This window comes from Lissotriton helveticus, chromosome 8 (assembly GCF_964261635.1).
Source record: "Lissotriton helveticus chromosome 8, aLisHel1.1, whole genome shotgun sequence".
Taxonomy (NCBI): domain Eukaryota; kingdom Metazoa; phylum Chordata; class Amphibia; order Caudata; family Salamandridae; genus Lissotriton; species Lissotriton helveticus.
In genome coordinates this window covers 1,305,642,242-1,305,647,907 of record NC_136069.1, presented here as the reverse complement: position 1 = coordinate 1,305,647,907, position 5,666 = coordinate 1,305,642,242, and the positions used below count along the sequence as shown (strand labels likewise).

The following is a 5,666-nucleotide window of genomic DNA, read 5'->3' as shown; positions in this document are numbered from 1 at the left end:
TAGAGAGGGCTATAGGATCTGACTGGGGAAGTCACCCAAAATGTGAACATCGCACAGACTGACCAGTTAGCCTGTGAGTAAATTCTGAGCTGTTGCCCTGCTTACGGGTGACAGGAATTCCATTCACCCAGAGAAGAACCGCAGACAGGTGTGGTCGGGAAGATTGCTGTGCTCCAAAGCTTTATCTCTGATATCTAGCTCCCCTCCAGGCTTGGACTAAACCCGGATAAAGACACCTGTAAGGAGAGCTGTGGACCAAGTTCATGTACAATGGAGAGCTGCACACCGAAGAGAAGGTGGTTGCTTTTTCCTACAACAGAGAGCCAGCCTTTGGAGTTCATCAGCCCGGCTGCCTGCAGGGACTGGGAGCTTAGCGCCGGAGGCAAGATTCCTGGATACGGCTGAAGGCCCTGCCTGGCCTGCCTTGAGGGCCTTCCCTTTTTTGAAACATTTCTTTATTGAAAAATTCAGACAGCCATGTATAGACACACGCATAACGAAGAAAAAGCTAATGTAATCTCCACATTAATTTAATTTATACCCAATCAATGGGCATGCTTAGTACAGTCTAATCCTGCAAAAGCAGAGAGGCTAAAGGTCAACAATGAGGAGAAACCGGAAATGCCTGCTGCCTGGAATACACTAAAAGGGTGCTTAGGATGGGTAGTGACGTGGAAGGAAATGGGGATGAAAGAAGGGAGAGAGAAAGAAAACAAGCATTGGCAATGCCAATAGGTCTTGGTTATGCAAGAGCTGTTTGCTTTGGCAATGTGTTTTAGTCATGTTGTACATTAGTGTGGCTTCTGTTCGGCATGCTTAAATGTAAGTGGTGTGGGTGGGGTATATTGGAGTGAAGTAGATTGGTGAAGAGGGGAATGGGGTAGATTGGAGTAGTGTGGAGTGAGGTAGACTGGGGTAACGTGGAGTGGGGTAGGTCAGTTTAGAGTCGCGTGGAGTGGGGTAGATTGTTTACAGTAGAGTGGGGTAGACTGGGGTAATGCGGAGAGATGAGATTGGTTTAGAGTGTAGTGGGGTAGATTGTAGTGAGGTATATGTTATGTTATGTTAGGGTGTTTTATATAGCGCGACAGCTGCCCCAGCAAAAGGGCAGCCCGGCGCTGAAGGAAAGACCAACAGATTGCAGAGTGACACCAACTAGTTAGTGGGGAAGAGCAGAGTCTTGATGGCCTTCCTAAATTCCAGGTAGTTCTCTAAGCCACAAATCTGCACAGGTAATGTGTTCCAGAGTGCGGCAGCTCTATAGTGAAAGAGCGACCACCATCCCGCACTCTACGGATCCGGGGGACCACTACCAAATGTTGACCCTCTGACCAGAGGGAACGTGTAGGAACATACGGTGAGAGGAGATTAGCCAAAATAGGCGGGTGGCCAATTTCAAGGCCTTGAAAGAGATACACAGAGCCTTGAATTCAATGCGCCTGGCCACCGGAAGCCAATGGAAGCGGCAAATGGCACTGGACACAGAGCAGAACTTGCGCAGACCTAGAAGTGTTCTGACTGCAACATTTTGTGCCCTTTGCAGCCTCTGAACCTCTGCTTTATTGCCCCCCAAATAGAGGGAGCACGAGTAATCCAGTTTGGACAGGACCATAGCTTGGATAATAATCTAACGTGTAGATTCATCAAGGAGGCCCATCAGCGGCCTAAGCCCCCATAAAATTCCAAAACACGTACCTGCTATTTTTATGGTTTGGACTTGATAGTTTAAAGATGAGTCCAACCAAGCCCCCAGGTTCTTAACCACTTGCTTGGGGGGATGGGGTTTGCCCAGGCTAGCTGGCCACCAGAGGTCACTCCACAGACCATGGTCTCTGCTGACCACCAAAACCTCCGACTTGTTGGAATTAAGTCGGAGGCAGTTAGCAGTCATCCACTCGGCCACTGCTGCAAGATCGCCCTGAAACTTACTCGGTGTTATTAGAGAGTGCCACCACTAACTGAGTGCCATCAGCATATGAGACCATGGTCAGGCCCCTACTCAAGGCTACAGCAGCCAAAGGTAGAACATAAATATTGAAAAGTAGGGGACTAAGGGAGGAGCCCTGTGGCACCCCTTCCTTGATGCTGTGTTCACTGGACATAAACGAGGGGACTGATACTGAGAAAGACCTCTCATGAAGGAATGAGGCAAGCCACTCCAGGGCCTGACCCGTAATTCCTACCTCTGCCAGGCGACGCAGCAGGATGTCATGTGATACCGTATCAAACGCTGCACTTAAGTCCAACAGGATCAGTGCCGAAGTTTGCTCCCCCTCCATGGCTGACCAGAGGTGTTCCGTCACAGCCAGAAGCGCAGACTCCGTGCTGTGGCCGGGTCTAAAACCATTTTGAGAGGGGTCCAATATGTTATTACGAGTGAGATAGTTGACAAAAAGGAGTTTACATACGCCTCAGTAATCTTGGCTATCCAAGGTAACAGCAAGATGGGTCGATAGTTTTCTGCTTTAGTGGGATCAAGAGCCAGCTTTTTAAGCAAAGGTATCACTTTGGCCTGTTTCCATACTCTGGGCACGATAGCAGTACTAAGGGAATTATTAATAACCTGAATCAGAGAGGGTAAGTTGGTAGGTTAACTTGGTTGCACGACTACCTGACCACTTCATTGGAATGAGGTTGTCTAATGGACGCCTGATCCATTCGGAAAATAGCCCGTATGCCTCATTAATATCTTCCGTTAGATCAGGCCGAGTGGCCTAAAGGCCCGCCTCAAATAGATCCCAGTCCAATTTATACCAGGGACGCTTCAACAGAGTCAACCGACCCGTGGACTGTGCAGGAGTAACTCCATGCAGCGACATAGACACCAAGAAATGGTCCGTCCAACCCATCCTGGCAGGGGCACGAATAGTGATATGGGCTATTTTTTTGGTAAGCAAAACTGCAGACAGTGGACCACTCTGATTCCAAGCACCAACCCCAATATCTCCAATAAAATATATACAAGCAAAAAGTACTGGCGTGCAATTTTCAAATGCCCCCTGTCCCCAAGGGCATATCCAAAAGGGATTAGAAGTGATCTGTATTGTTCGTAAATGAAAAAGCACCGCTAGAAAATTAATTGTCCAATAATTCGTTGGAGAGTAATAACTCGTTAGGCCACATGCATGCAGACGCTGAATCACAAATGCTGTTGGAAAGATATGTGGAATTCAGTGTTCCTTTATTAGTCCATACAAACACCAGCCAACGCGTTTCGTTCCGTGACCGGAACTTCTTCAGGGCTGTGAATCATAAAAACATACAAAACCACCATAAGTGCCAGAACAAAAAACCCCACTTGTATGCATAAATCATACAAAAGTGTTTTAAAAACAGTACATTTGGTACACAAAATGCGACCATGGGACACCTACATCAGTTGTTGTTAAAAATATATACATAACCTTTAGGTTAGGAAGAAGAAAATTATTTTTCGACCTTTCTACATAGCCCATGTCACATGTTATTTGACTGTTTCCCTGAATACCAGTTAAAATTCATGCTATAGTTATATGTATCAGCGTCATTCATTCCTACTAATTAATTCTGTCAATATAAAATGTGGGGATTCAATTGACATATACCACAATGATTTAAAGTGAAAAAAGCACATTCAAGTTCATTTGAGAGGAGTGGCTATTGCTTAAGCGCGTGGAGATTCACACTCAGAAGTTACATAAAAATAGACCAACACAGAATTCACAATATCGTTATGGCAAAATAGCTATACATCAAACCAATAGCAATATACAGTACCATATAATTCATTAGTCAATACGCATTTCTTGATACCTCATCACAAACTGGTTTGTCACATTCAGAAACCCTCGTACCAGATGTTATTCAAAAAAGAGAGAGATGAATTCGCACCCACGTAGTAGATAATATATGCCACTTAGTCCAAACCCTTCATAAAACAACTTGTCCTGGATCCCACTAAGTACCAACCCAACTTGCACTATATTTGAAACTATCCTTTATGTACATGAGAATACAACAACCTTTTAATATTTCCAAGTCATTTAAGCACGACTCCTACCTATATTGCTTCCTAGACGCAAGGTGATATTAATTCGAAATCCTCTTAGGTAATAATTTCCTGGCTATTTTCAATCCATTCTTATATATATCAATATCCATTAGGAAAAACTTATATGTCTCGTACCATGGCAGGTATTAGCCTAAAGGTGGGATTCAAGAGAAAGGGAATAGACAAATATAAGCAACAGATCTCGGAAAAAACGTTGGTGCAAATCCAAACCAATGTCATTAACCTATGTGGACAGAGGGTCCTGTATTACATGTCCTTTGTGAAACCGCCTACCTTTTTTGATATGTGTAGAATTTTTATCTTCAATTTTGAATATTTCCCTTTGGCTCGATTTTCAATTTCAGTAATAATGTCACAAGACGGTATTTACCTGTGGAAAACAGAAATATATGCACAATATGTGGGTTTTGTATCCATGTGTCAGACACAGGTAAGGACTTCGACCCACTGGCTCCGATGTTATATTACTAAGCAACAGGGTTCTATCAATATGATATAATACCCTGTAGGCAGTCACCGTCTATACCTGCGTCCTCTATGCACAGGGCAATATCAACAGACAAATGAACTCACTGCGTTTTTAAACCCCTAGAGTAAACATACATACAGAGGAAAACATGAGTTCCATTTCAAATCTCTACCCAAAGAAAAAGTAAGCGGCCAAACCGACGTCTAGTGGCGCTGTGGTGATGGTGAGCCCATTACGCTTAGTCAGTGTGCAATTACCCAAGCCTCCCACCGAACGAGTATCTGAGGCGTATGCACACAATGTGTAAACTGACCCTCCTAACCCAAAAATGGCAAGGAGCGAATAGATCAAAGAGTCGCCACCCTGAGAGCTCTCCTATGAGGTTAGGTAGATTACACCCGGTCTAAATACGAAAGTCCATGCTGTGCGCCGAAAAGGTGCAAATGAAAATTACAAATACCAGTTGCACACATAGCGAGGTTACATGAGGGAGAATCACATCATGCGAGTGAGACTATAGGCTGGAGGCGCAAAGATACAAAAATGCACATGTAACACTTACCCGTGTGGTCAATAAACCACCGAACAGAGCTGTCTTCCCGAATCACCAGCGTCCAGCGCGATCCAACTAAGGATAGGCGGCCCGCTCGCCCGCCATTGCGTTTAAACGTGAAACCAATCCGTCACGTGTGTCATCCAGCAAATCACTCGTGCCCTTCTGCGGATGGCTCTGCGGGAAACGCGCTCCATCTTAGCCTAGTCAAAAGGTGACGGTCTCTAGGCTAAACCGAGACATATTGTGCACACTCTTGTCCCCTTTTGCGGGAAATTAGATAAATAAATATCCCCTCATTGTGTGATAAAATATTAGATCGGCATATGGGAATAGCTAGTGGCCGTTGATAAATTAATATGTGCAATACAAACGCCTCGCATTTCTTTCGGGCATAACGCGCTCCATCTTAGCCTAGTCAAAAGGTGACGGTCTCTAGGCTAAACCAAGTCATATTGTGCGCACTCTTGTCCCCTTTTGCGGGAAATTAGATAAATAAATATCCCCTCATTGTGTGATAAAATATTAGATCGGCATATGGGAATAGCTAGTGGCCGTTGATAAATTAATATGTGCAATACAAACGCCTCGCA

At 44.7% G+C, this 5,666-nt stretch overlaps 1 long non-coding RNA gene across 1 annotated transcript; it reads right to left on the bottom strand.

Moving 5' to 3' along the window:
* Positions 1 to 4,146: 4,146 nt before the first annotated feature.
* On the bottom strand, positions 4,147 to 5,171 carry LOC144771956 (uncharacterized). Its single transcript, XR_013599563.1, has 3 exons — positions 5,083 to 5,171; positions 4,325 to 4,421; positions 4,147 to 4,181 (listed from the first exon to the last, which is right to left on the bottom strand). It is a non-coding gene; the product is annotated as an uncharacterized LOC144771956 (long non-coding RNA).
* Between the last annotated feature and the right edge of the window lie 495 nt (positions 5,172 to 5,666).